Source organism: Dermacentor albipictus, chromosome 6, assembly GCF_038994185.2.
Source record: "Dermacentor albipictus isolate Rhodes 1998 colony chromosome 6, USDA_Dalb.pri_finalv2, whole genome shotgun sequence".
In the NCBI taxonomy this organism is placed as follows: domain Eukaryota; kingdom Metazoa; phylum Arthropoda; class Arachnida; order Ixodida; family Ixodidae; genus Dermacentor; species Dermacentor albipictus.
The window spans coordinates 1,258,498-1,271,092 of NC_091826.1; the positions used below are offsets into that span (position 1 = coordinate 1,258,498).

At 45.0% G+C, this 12,595-nt stretch overlaps 1 protein-coding gene across 3 annotated transcripts in view; it reads right to left on the reverse strand.

The window, feature by feature from the left end:
- LOC139060739 (stromal membrane-associated protein 1) overlaps positions 1–12,595 on the reverse strand; it is a 208,475-nt gene that overhangs the window by 50,704 nt on the left and 145,176 nt on the right. The window lies entirely within an intron of this gene.

Below are 12,595 nucleotides of genomic sequence, written 5' to 3' on the forward strand. Positions count from 1 at the left end.
ATCAGTTTCGATTTTTTTTTTACCAAGCTTTATTCCAGGGCTCTTTCATAACAATATATGACGTACTTTCGGGCTTTGTAAGTATGCGCAATAAAATATGCACCTAAAGATGTTACCTGGACAAATGTTGTCACAGTGCATAGAGAGCCCTTACTTTGTGAACATGTTGAGCAGCCAATTTTCCTTCGCGATAATCTGTAACAAACGTTTACCTGACATAGCATTACCTGACATTACCTGAGTGCATTACGTATAATGAGTGCCTCTTTAACCTGAAGCTACCTCGTAAAATGCAATATTATCTTTACAAGGCTAATAAAGCTATTGTTACCTCGTTTTGCAATTTTTTAATACTACACATATATTAGATTTTCGATTCGATATTCGAAGACAGTTTTTCGCCTTATTCGCATTCGATTCGTATACGAAAATTTCAATATTCGCACACTCCTACTCATTGATAGTGTGAATATGGTCTATTGTTGAGTAGCCTTTATGGAATCCTGCCTGGTCCTTTGGTTGACAGAAGTCTAAGGTGTTCCCGATTCTATTTGCGATTACCTTGGTAAATACTTTGTATGCAACGGACAGTAAGTTGCTCGGTCTATAATTTTTCAACTCTTTGGCGTCTCCTTTCTTATGGATTAGGATTATGTTATTCCAAGATTCCGGTACTCTCGAAGTCATGAGGCATTGCGTATACAAGGTGGCCAGTTTCTCTAGAACAATATGCCCACCAGCTTTCAACAAATCTGCTGTTACCTGATCTTCCCCAGCTGCTTTCCCCCTTTGCATAGCTCCCAAAGCTTTCTTTACTTCTTCCGGCGTTACTTGTGGGATTTCAAATTCCTTTAGACTATTCTCTCCTCCATTATCGTCGTGGGTGCCACTGGTACTGTATAAATCTCTATAGAACTCCTCAGCCACTTGAACTATCTCATCCGTATTAGTAGTGATATTGCCGGCTTTGTCTCTTAAAGCACACATACGATTCTTGCCAATTCCTAGTTTCTTCTTCACTGCTTTTAGGCTTCCTCCGATCCTGAGAGCATGTTCAATTCTATCCATATTATACTGCCTTATGTAAGCTGTCTTACGCTTGTTGATTAACTTCGAAAGGCCTGCAAGTTCTATTCTAGCTGTAGGGTTAGAGGCTTTCATGCATTGGCGTTTCTTGATCAGATCTTTCGTCTCCTGCGATAGCTTACTGGTATCCCGTTTAACAGAGTTACCACTGACTTCAAATGCACACTCCTTAATGATGCCCATAAGATTGTCATTCATTGTTTCAACACTAAGGTCCCCTTCCCGAGTTAAAGCCGAATGCCTGTTCTGCAGCTTGATCCAGAATTCCTCTATTTTCCCTCTTACCGCTAACTTATTGATCGGCTTCTTATGTACCATTTTCTTCCATTCCCTCAAGTCTAGGCTAATTCGAGTTCTTACCATCTTATGGTCACTGCAGCGCACCTTGCCTAGCACGTCCACATCTTGTATGATGCCAGGGTTAGCGCAGAGTATAAGGTCCATTTCATTTCTAGTCTCGCCATTCAGGCTCCTCCACGTCCACTTTCGGCTATCCCGCTTGCGGAAGAAGGTGTTCATTATCCGCAAATGATTTCGTTCTGCAAAGTGTACTAATAACTCTCCCCTGCTATTCCTAGTGCCTATGCCATATTCCCCCACTGCCTTGTCTCCAGCCTGCTTCTTGCCTACCTTCGCATTGAAGTCGTCCATCAGTATAGTGTATTTTGTGTTGGCTTTACCCATCGCCGATTCCACATCTTCATAGAAGCTTTCGACTTCCTGGTCATCATGAGTGGATGTAGGGGCACACGCCTGTATGACCTTCAATTTGTACCTGTTATCAAGTTTCACAACAAGACCTGCCACCCTCTCATTAATGCTATAGAGTTCCCGTATGTTAGCAGCTATAGTCTTATTAATCAGGAATCTGACTCCTAGTTCTCGTCTCTCCACTAAGCCACGTTGCACAGAACGTGCCTGCTTTTTAGCACTGCATATGCTTCATTTGTCCTCCTAATTTCACTGAGCCCTATTATATCCCATTTACTGCCCTCTATTTCCTCCAATAGCACTGCTAGACTCGCCTCACTAGATAACGTTCTAGCGTTAAACGTTGCCAGGTTCAGATTACAATGGCGGCCTTTCTGGAGCCAGGGATTCTTAGCACCCTCTGCTGCGTAGTAGGTCTGACTGCCGCCGTGGTCAGTTGCTTCGCAGCTGCTGGGGACTGAGGGCCGGGGTTTGATTGTTGTGTTCATATAGGAGGTTGTGGCCAAGTACTGCACCAGGGTGGCCAATCCTCCTTGGTTGAGGGAGTGCGTTACCGGTTCTGGTCACCGGGATCAGGCCACACTCCAGGCCTGTTTATGCAATTTCATCAACACATGAATTTTTTTTTTTATTTGGTGGAAAGTTGCCAGCACCGGGATTCGAACCATGGTCCTCTTGCACGCGAGGCGGATGCTCTATCTCTACGCCACCGCTGCACGCTCTACGCCACCGCCACACCTATAGCCTTATAAAAAATCTGTAATGTCTAAAAAAAACACCTTGTATATCATGTGATTTTACGAGCCAAAACCACATGATTATGAGGCATGCCATAATGAGGGACTGATTAATTTTGACCACCCAGGCTTTTTTAACGCACATTCACTGCACATTACTTGGCCATTTTTTCATCATCATCATCATGATTACGCCCACTGCAGGGCAAAGGCCTCTCCCATGCTTCTCCAACTACCCCAGTCATGTGCTAATTGCATTTTAACTCCACGAAATTGCGGCCGCAACGGCTGGGATTTGATCACGCGCCCTTGGGCACAGCGGTATACCACCATAGCCACTACTCTACAATGGTGGACGAGCTGAAGCTTCCTCTTAAAAGGTTTTTTCTTTGTATTTTATTGCAGCACACAGGCAAGCAATCGTATAGTCATTTACTATACTGTAAAGTATTATACTGTATACTGAGAAGGACTACTGTGACGGATTCTAGCGTTCCACAAAAATCTATCACATCTTATAAATACTTAGGTGTTCATATATCATGGAATCTAAATTGGACAGTGGATAGAAAACATTACCAATGCTAACCGTATGCTAGGATACTTATGTCGCAACTTTTCAATTGTTCCTTCTTCAGTTAAACTAACTCTTTACAAAACATTAATACGACCAAAGTTTGAATACGCTGCTTCTGTCTGGGATCCTATACATGTAAAATTATTCACTGCCCTGGAACTTGTTCAAAATAACTCAACTTGTTTCATTCTCTCCAACTACAATAGCACTGCTAGCATAACAGCCATGAAAGCCAGCCTTTCCCTTCTGTCTCTAGCCACGCATCGAAAACATGGCCACTTGAATTTATTTCATAACATCTGTTATCATACCGTTCACGACAAATTTATTCTATCACTGCAATATATGTTCCATCGCATTGATCATTGCCATAAGGTAGGTATTCCATTTTGTAAAATTAAAACATTTTCCTAATCTTCTCTTCTACGCACAGCAATTGAGTGGAACCACCTTCCTGCTGACATCGCATCAATCATTGATAACCAACGTTCTCGCGAGGCACTAACCGCCATTCAGTTCAGTTCAGTTCAGTTCAGTTCACCACCATTGTTTAAGTACATGCCTGTTTGTTATTATAACTCACTATGTTGTTCTCTTTACTATTGTATTTTTTCCCCCACTCCCCTCTGCAATGCCATTAGTCTTGTGGGTAAATAAACAAATAAATAAATATCCTGTCAGAATGCACCACTGAAAAAAACATTGCATATGACCAAAAAGGCTTGAATTTCACATTTCGTAAATGCTCCCTGTGTGGCAACACAGCCGGAGTGTTACAACTACTGGCATGCACCATGGCAGCGGTGGTGTAGCGCAACTTGTGGCAAGATCGGTCTATTCAGAAACTGCACAAATGCTCATTAGCGTGTTTACTTGATTCTAATGTGTCCTCGATTGTAATGCACACCTGTTTGCAATGACCTAAAGAAATAAAAGTCCTTTACAGTGCCACACACCTCGTTCTTTCATACAGAAATACAACTTTCATTTGGAAAAGCAAAGATTTACTCCCACTGCATTAAAGTTGCGATAAATGAAAAAAGTCGCAGTTTCGTCTGAAAAGCGAAGCATCGATTACTATAGCAGATTAGTAGACAGTAGTAGCACAAGTAGAAGCACAAGCAAACATAAACACGTCTCACTTAAGAGGAAGCTTTAGGTCGGGTGCTCCTGTCTAAATACATGTAAAAGGAGAATTCATTTTTCTCGGCAACCACTGCACCAAATTTTACGAGGTTTGTTAATGATGATATGTGGTGTTTAATGGCGCAAGGGCCAAGTATGGCCAAAGAGTGCCATGCCAAAAGGTTATTTTGACAATGTATTGTGAATGCAGTGGACAGTGGATTCATCATGGTAAATGTGACATGGCTGTATAAAGGCCTAAGAACTGTCGCTGTAAATGGCGTAAAATAAATAGGTACTAAAATGATGACACTGATTAGGGCATGGACGATGGCAATTGGGTTTCATTAAAAAAAAAACATGATGGAACAAGACAACACATAACAGCGATAGTAGAACCTCAAGAGAGCCCTTTTATTAGAAGGGCTGTTAGTCATGTGCTAAAAATTACCAGTCCAAATGATTTTGAGAGTATCTGTTTCCAATAAAAACTTTTTTAGGTATGTAAAAGTTTTTAGGTATGTTGATAATTTCTTAGTGCTTTTAAACAATAAGGGTGACTTTACATCCCCTGCTTTTATTTTAGAAGCTTTTAACAACCAAGGCCAAGGGCTTGTTTTTACCCATGAACTTCCTGACAACACAGGCCTGCAGTTCTTAGATTTAAAACTGTCTTTTGAAGGTGGCCACGTCTGCTGGTCCTATCAACCGCGAGCCATGAAGCAATTGCTGCCGTACGATTCCGTACACTCTAAAGTGGTGAAGCGAGCGGTTGGTAGTCTTTGCATGGAATCGTCTTTACGGAAATTGTGCGCACACCAAATGCGATCTAGTTTTACGAACCAAGTTGGACGCCTATTGGCCGCTGGTTTCCCTTTGATGGTCGTCAATGCTATAGTAGAGTCTCTTCTGCAAAAAGTAAAGCTTGGAGCACGAAGGGCGAGCACAGAGGTCGAACGACCGAAGGTAAGACCAGAGGTTATTCCCTATGCACACAAGGTGTCACACAACCTTAAGAAGGTTGCTAACCGTCATGGCATTCCTCTGGTTTTCTCTGCGCCCAACAAGCTTTCGAAGCTGTGTTCTCGAGTTTGCTGTAAAAGCAGGCAGGGCTGCCGCACGAGGCATGAGAAGCCCTTTGTTGAGTGCTCCAGAGGGGTTGTTTATGCAATTCCCTTGCACCCTTGTGGGCAGCTCTACATTGGTCAAACTGAGCGTTGTGGGAATGACCGTTTAAGGGAACATGCGCAAAAACTAAAGAAGAAAGAGGATAAGGGCGCACATTTAGTGGCTTATGTTACCGCGTGTGGCTGCGACGCTCGATTTTCTGCGACAACTATTCTTGGCAGGAGCGGCAACGCGTCTTCCAGGCTCGCTCTTGAGGCCTTCTTTATCAAGAAGAATAGAGATAGATGTGTGAGTGAGCCTTCCATCACATTACTGGATGCCGAATTTAACTTCTTGAGCAACCGCCTTTGATGTGCATGTACCGGCTTCTCGTCTGCTTGGTAGGCGCATGCGTGACAAGAGGATATATATATATGCACTATCCTTCCTTCCATTAAACAGTTGTGAGTAGCTGTTGTGAGTAGTTGTGAGTTGTGAGAGTGTCCTTGTCTGTCTTCCTTGTGTCCGTGGTTTTATTTGCGCTAAGCTACTACTTCAAATATGGACGACCAACTAGCCCAACAGTCAACTCTTCTAGGATGGAATGTAGCCAGCAGAGAATACAGAGTTGAAGAGTGACAGTAGTGTTTTGTGGGTTTCAGGTTGTAGGTGTTTGATCATTATATACAATATTCTGTCACTTCCTGGAGCGGATTTGTTACAGCCATTGAGCGCAGCCTGAAATTCCGCCATGCTAAATGGGCGGTTGTAAGATTGGTTGCTATTTCCTTTCCGACCCAGAGGCAGTCGTTTCGCTTGTTGCCGGTATCTCAGAAATGTGTCTGAATAGTGGGATGAGCTAGAAATCCTTTCAAAATGTACCCCTAGAGAGTCGGCTTGGTCAATGAGTGTGTCTCCTTGTGTATTTACCAATGGTAGAGGATGAGTTTCGCAGCCTTTTATTTTGTTCGCCCTGTTCCAGACTTTTCTTTCGCCTGTATAAGAATTATTACTAGAGATGTATTTTTGCCAGCTTTCCCTTTTGGCAAGGCGGCGCATTCTTCTACCTTCTGATTTTATTTTCTTGAAGCTGATCAAGTTCTCGGTAATTGGGCAGTTGCGAAGGCGACTATAAGCCTTATTTTGATTTTTGCGGGCTTCCTTACACTGCTCATTCCACCAAGGAATACGCCGTTTAGAGGGTGATTCATTCGTTTGAGGGATACATATTGATGCAGCATCAGTTATAAATGCCATCAAATATGATACTCTATCATCGATTGAGAGAGTACAGATGTCATCCAAGGTCAAATGTGTCAGCTCTCTGTATCGTCTCCAGTCAGCACAGTCGACCTTCCAACGTGGCAGATGTGGGGAACACTTATCGCCTTTTGATAATTTTAAGAGAATTGGGAAATGGTCGCTCCCATATGGATTTTTGATCACGTCCCACTCCAGGTATGGAACTATTGTACTTGATGTTATACTTAAGTCAATGGATGAGGACGTTTTGTTCGCCACGCTGTAGAATGTGGGTTCTTTCTTGTTTAGTAAGCATGCATTGGAGGATAAAAGGAACTTTTCTAATAAGCGCCCTCTCGCATCACAACAAGAATCTCCCCAGAGGGTTTTATGTGCGTTTAAATCACCTACTACAATGTAAGGTTCGAGGAGTTCTACGATAAAACTCTGGAATTCTGTTGTGGAAAGTTGATGGCTTGGAGGGATGTACAAAGAGCCAACTGTTACTAACTTATCAAATAGCACGGCTCTGATTGCCACTGCCTCAAGAGGTGTTTGCAGATGTAAATGTTGGCGGGCGATACCCTTATCAACTATAATAGCAACACCGTCTGACGTGGCGAGAGCGTCACTGCGATCTTTGCGGTAAATGGCACATTGTTTCAGAAAGTTAGTATGTGAAGGTTGGAGGTGTGTGTCTTGTACACACAGCACCCTTGTGTTAAACTTCCGAAGGAGTTCCTTAATATCATCAAGATTGTGTATTAAACCTCTCACATTCCAATGCATTATCTGTGTGTCCATATTGTAAGTGTCTTATGGTGTGTGTCAAGAGATCAATTAGGTTGGCTCAAGAGACCTTTGAAGGCCCCTTGATGCGGGGTATTTCCTTTTTGTTGGCGCGCTCCAAGGAGCGACGCCGTTCCTTCGGCATCTGAGACACCGGAGAAGGTTTTGTTACATCCATCGCCTCTTCAGAGGCGCTGGATGACGACCGCTCAGAGGGCACTCTCGGGAGTTTTTCGGGTCTGTCTGCACGAGCAGTGGCCCTGGGACCGGCAGGCTCGGAGGTCTGCTGGCCCTTCGTGGTAGGGGGGCAGAAGAGCAGTGGCTGCTCCCGCCAGGGGGGCTGATGGCGTAACCGCCGTCACACTCCGTGTGACTTGCGCGGCCACCAGAAGATGTGGCGCTGCCCCCGAGCGCGTCACATCACTGTAGGACGGATTCGATGGGTGATGGAGAGAAAAACGCTTGCGCGCTTCTGGAAAAGAAGTGTTTAGTTTGACCTTCAGTTCGATTATTTCTTTTTCTTTCTTCCATGACGGGCACGATCGCGAATAGGCGGGGTGGTCTCCGTCACAGTTAGTGCAGTGGGTTGCGGAAGAACAGTTATCTGATGTGTGGTCTTTAGATGAACATTTTGCACAAGTAGCACGCCCTCGGCAGCTCTGAGATCCATGCCCAAAACGCTGACACTTGAAGCATCGGCGTGGATTGGGGATGTATGGTCGTACACGAAGTTTACAATATCCGGTCTCTATCGAATCAGGCAGTTCACTTGTTCCGAACGTTATTATTACATGTTTGTTGGGATTTTCTTTTCATCACATTTTAACTTAATTCGTTTCACCTTTACAACGTTCAGCCTTACCGTCCATCCAACAGCTCGCTTTCACTGAGTTCAAGGAGGTCGTCATCAGAAATGACACCACACACAGTGTTCATTGACCGGTGGGGGCCCACAGAGACAGGAATGTCACCAAACGCAACAAGTTTAGTCAGTTTGCTGTATTGAAGCTTGTCATGCACTTCCAGAAGAAGGTCGCCACTTCCCATCTTAGTTACTTTTTAACCAGAGCCAACTGCTTCTGTCAGACATTTTGCAACCACAAATGGGGATATCGTACGGACTGTCTTGGTTTCATGTTGACTATGTATTACGTGGTATTTGAAAAATATTTCTTTTGGTTTCATCAGAAAGTTGAAGGTTTCATCGGTACGCCCCTTCTTCAGGGAGCGATCAGGGAGTGTGGGGAAATTTGAAGCCATATATAGGATTACTGTGTTCGGCAGGAATGCCCGCCGCCCACCTCGGAGCCCAACCTGGGGACGTCACAGGATTAGAAAAATTCTGTGTACGCCAGCGGCACATTCCCACTATAACCTAATATATATATATATCCAAGACTGGATATATTACACAAGGTTAACCCTTGCCGCCAGGAAATACGGAAGTAATAAGAAATGAAGAGAAGACAGGAAAGATGGAAAAGTGGGAGAGAAAGACGAAGATTGGAGAGGACCACAGGAAAAGGCGACTGCCGATTTCCTCCAGGTGGGTCAGTCTGAAGGTGCCGTCTATGTGAAGCCGAGGCCGAAGAGGTGTGTTGCCTCCGCCGGGGGGCCTTAAAGGTCCAAACACCCAGCATTGGCTCAACCCCCAGGATCCCCTTTTCCCCAGACACGGCTAAGCCGCGCACGGCTACACACGGGAGGGTCCAACCCTCGTGTGCTCGGGTACGTGGTGTCGCAACACACCAAACGCCTGCTGACGCAGACGCCCCTGCGGGGGACAAGGTTTGTTGCATTTAAAAGAAAAACTTAAAATCTAGTGACTGTTGGTTTCAAATTTTTGAGTTAGGTCGTCAATCTTTTATTAAAAATTGGCAAAAATCAAACATTTTCAAAATACGAAACTATCAAATTTACAACTTGTGGGGGTTCCACTCTGCGTGCGGCTAGGGCTGAAGGCGAGCTCCGGATCTAGCCCCACGCAGTCGCTCCGTGGTACTCCCAACCCGTAGCGCGGGAATCGCGGCTACGCCGGGTTCGAACGAATAAGGCAAACAGCGGTGTCAACGGTAACAACGTTTATTGCTAATAGCAATATCAAACACTCGCAGAGGGACGTCCTCTCAGTAAAAGTAGGAAAAGGCTTGCCTCGTTGTCTGGGTGGGTCAGACAAACGAGGTCACTCACGGGATCCGGCAGGTGCAGTCCAGGTAGTCCAAGGCGTCGGCGTCCCAAGAGAGGGAGTCTCTCCCGGTCGCGCGCTTTTATGCCTTTTTACCTTGTTGCGAGGGGAAGTCCTCCTCGCCCGCCGGATACGTCTCCCTTTCCCGTGAGCCGCGTAGGAGAAGGGGAGTACGCGCGTCATGAGAGCGACGAAGAAACGGAGGGCGCGTAGTGCCTCTCTCCCCTGTCTACGCCGGCACGACCCGTCGCCACGTGCGAACGGGTTGTGCATGACGGCGCGCCTCGTTGCCACGTGCGAACGGGTCGCCGCGGGTACGCAGGAGGAAATGGAGCAAGTGCTCCCCACAAACTCTGTAACTCAACAACAAAAAATGATAATACAATTCTGTGAATTGTACCTAAAAGTACATCTAAAGCGGACAAAATTGATATGTTACATTTGAATATAAAAAAATTTAATAGGGAAATACAACTTTTGCAAAACCCTTGTAACCAACGTAACAAATTCACGTAAGATGTGAAATGACGTACAGTGAAAGCTCGTTAATTCGAACTTCAATAATTCGAATTTATGGATAATTCGAACTGTACGATTTGGTCCGGCCAAGCTCCACAAAAGTCTATGTATAAAAAAGTCCGTTAATTCGAACGCGAGAAGGTTCCCTCACGGATAATTCGAACTACGCTCGCCTGGCACACGGCCAGAGAAACGCGCTTACTGCCTACACACAAGGCTGTATTGCCTCCGAAATGGAGAGAATGGCGAGAGAAGGCAAAATCGGAAAAAAAATCAAACCGACGCGGGGTCAGCCAGAAGGCAGCGGCGGCTGCCGCCTCTCCGTTCTACGTAACCTCTGAGACTTCTTGCCCGTTTCGAATCTCGGAGGCTTTGCAAATCTTGTACAGCTGCTAATGTTGTGTGGAGATGGTACGGCAAGCGCCAAAACACAGCTAATCAAGTACGTCGCAGCTGCGCTTGCAATCAAGAACCAACGAATCAGGGCCTTCGCCGCCTTCACATGTTCGGCGTCTTTGCCTCGGCAGTCTTCATCGGTTGTGCACCTCTGTTTTCAGCTTAGGAGGTATCGGCCGTCGTGATTCATTGTGATGGTGTTAGGCCTCGGCTAACGTTTGTTTCGGTGGACATCAGCGGTGTGGCACAATCGGAAACAGAGTTTCGACTTGAAGGTGGCGTGTGCCCGCGGCACACGCCATCACTTTCTGACACGCCAAGTTTCTGACATGCCCTACTGCTTCCAAATCGCAGTGTACTGTTGCTCTGCTTCACTTTCGTTAGTTCGAACTTTCGTTAATTCGAACTGAAGCGGCTTCCCCTTGCGGTTCGAAATAACGAGCTTTTACTGTATTAAATTTGTCCGCTTTGAATGATCTAATGGATGCCGTTTACAGAACCACCATATCAGCTCTTGATGCAGAGCTATGAATTTGTAAACTACGTGCTTCTATTTTTTTCATACGGTCAAATATTTGAAAATCGTTTTAAGAAAATTCAAGCCCTAAATCGAAATTCCACTTCCAACAGTCACTAGAATTTAACTTTCTCTTTCAATGCAACAAATTTCATTAAAGTCAGTCCAGGGGTTATCTCATAAAAACGTTTTTGCGTTTTACGTGTATTTGAATAGGCCGTGTCGGAGTAGGGCCCGAGCTGAAGCTTCCTCTTAATGACCGCAGAAACTCTTTATCAAAACGCTGGAGCGAGGAAGTGCGGTAGCAGGAGCGAGGGAATTCACCTTCGTGTGGCCTCTTGCTTCAACGCGCACCAAGCGACGAGAACACAGCGCGGTGCGCCTAGATGCGCACTCTTGTCTCCGTTGCAGATCACTTTCAAGATAGGGGCTGCGCGGCCGCGCTGTACATAGCAGCCACTGGTGTAGAACACCTCCCGTTTGCGCTAGTCCCGCATGCAAGTTTCGGGAACTCTGAACGCCCGTGATGCGGCCCAATTTCCATAAGTCTTTGCACACGTGATTGCTTTCCTTTTAATTGCGGCATCGTGATGAACTCGCCATGTCTTTGCAGTCGGTACTTCCATGCTGATAGAGTAAATGCAGAAAACTGGAATACGGACGGTGCACTGATCTAAGCCAAAGGAAGCACTGCCTAAGCACCCTTACTGCAGCACATGGAGAAAGCTATGGCAGCTGGGCTTGAAGCACGTACATGGCGGCCATTTTGCAAAGCCGATGGCAATATGGCAATACAGATTAAGGGTCATACTCTATTCGAATGTGCACACAATTTGACACATTTTATCAGGAAAAAGTGTGCGTTAGTACAAGTAAATAGTTACCATTTCCCTAATGTGGCCATTGGAAATGGTTGGTCTGCTAACAATGGTTTCATACGCCACTTGAGACCTTCGACGCTGCTCACGGACACACTGCGCCACCTCACACATACCAGAAGACTCGCAAAGTCCCCCTATGTTTCACATCAAGGAGCTGCTTTGCTGCATGGCTTGCACAACCAACTTAAGGGCCAAAATTTTTGGAGCCCAAATAGTTTTCAGGGAAAGTTTAATTTCTTTGCAGATGGTGGTTATTAAAAAGTGAAACATTTTGTATATTCCAGAAATTCTTTAGCCTTTTTTTCTTTTTAGATACAAGCTTATCGTTAAAGTGTTGTTCAACTTTATTTTACAACCTTGTGTTTGTCAATTTATATTTTTCACGACAAATCTCATTAATGAAGGTTTTTGCCTTAAAAGCGGATGTATTCTGCTTTGTTTTCATGTATTACATAAAACTACAAGTGCAATAGTGTGTTTTTTTCTCACTAGGGTTCAGGATTGGGCGAGTTGGTATTGCATTCTAGAACTGGTACAGCGCAACATACAAAGGAAGAAACAAGCCGAGCCGGCCGGCTCTACTTGTTTCTTCCTTTGTATGTTGCGCTGTACCAGTTCTAGAGTGCTTTCTTTTTTTTTTCCACGAAGGAAAGTTCAGTGTAACCTATAAAGAATGGCAATTTTCTCTACTGTAGGAAAAGAGTTGAAGTAATCAAGTGTGAA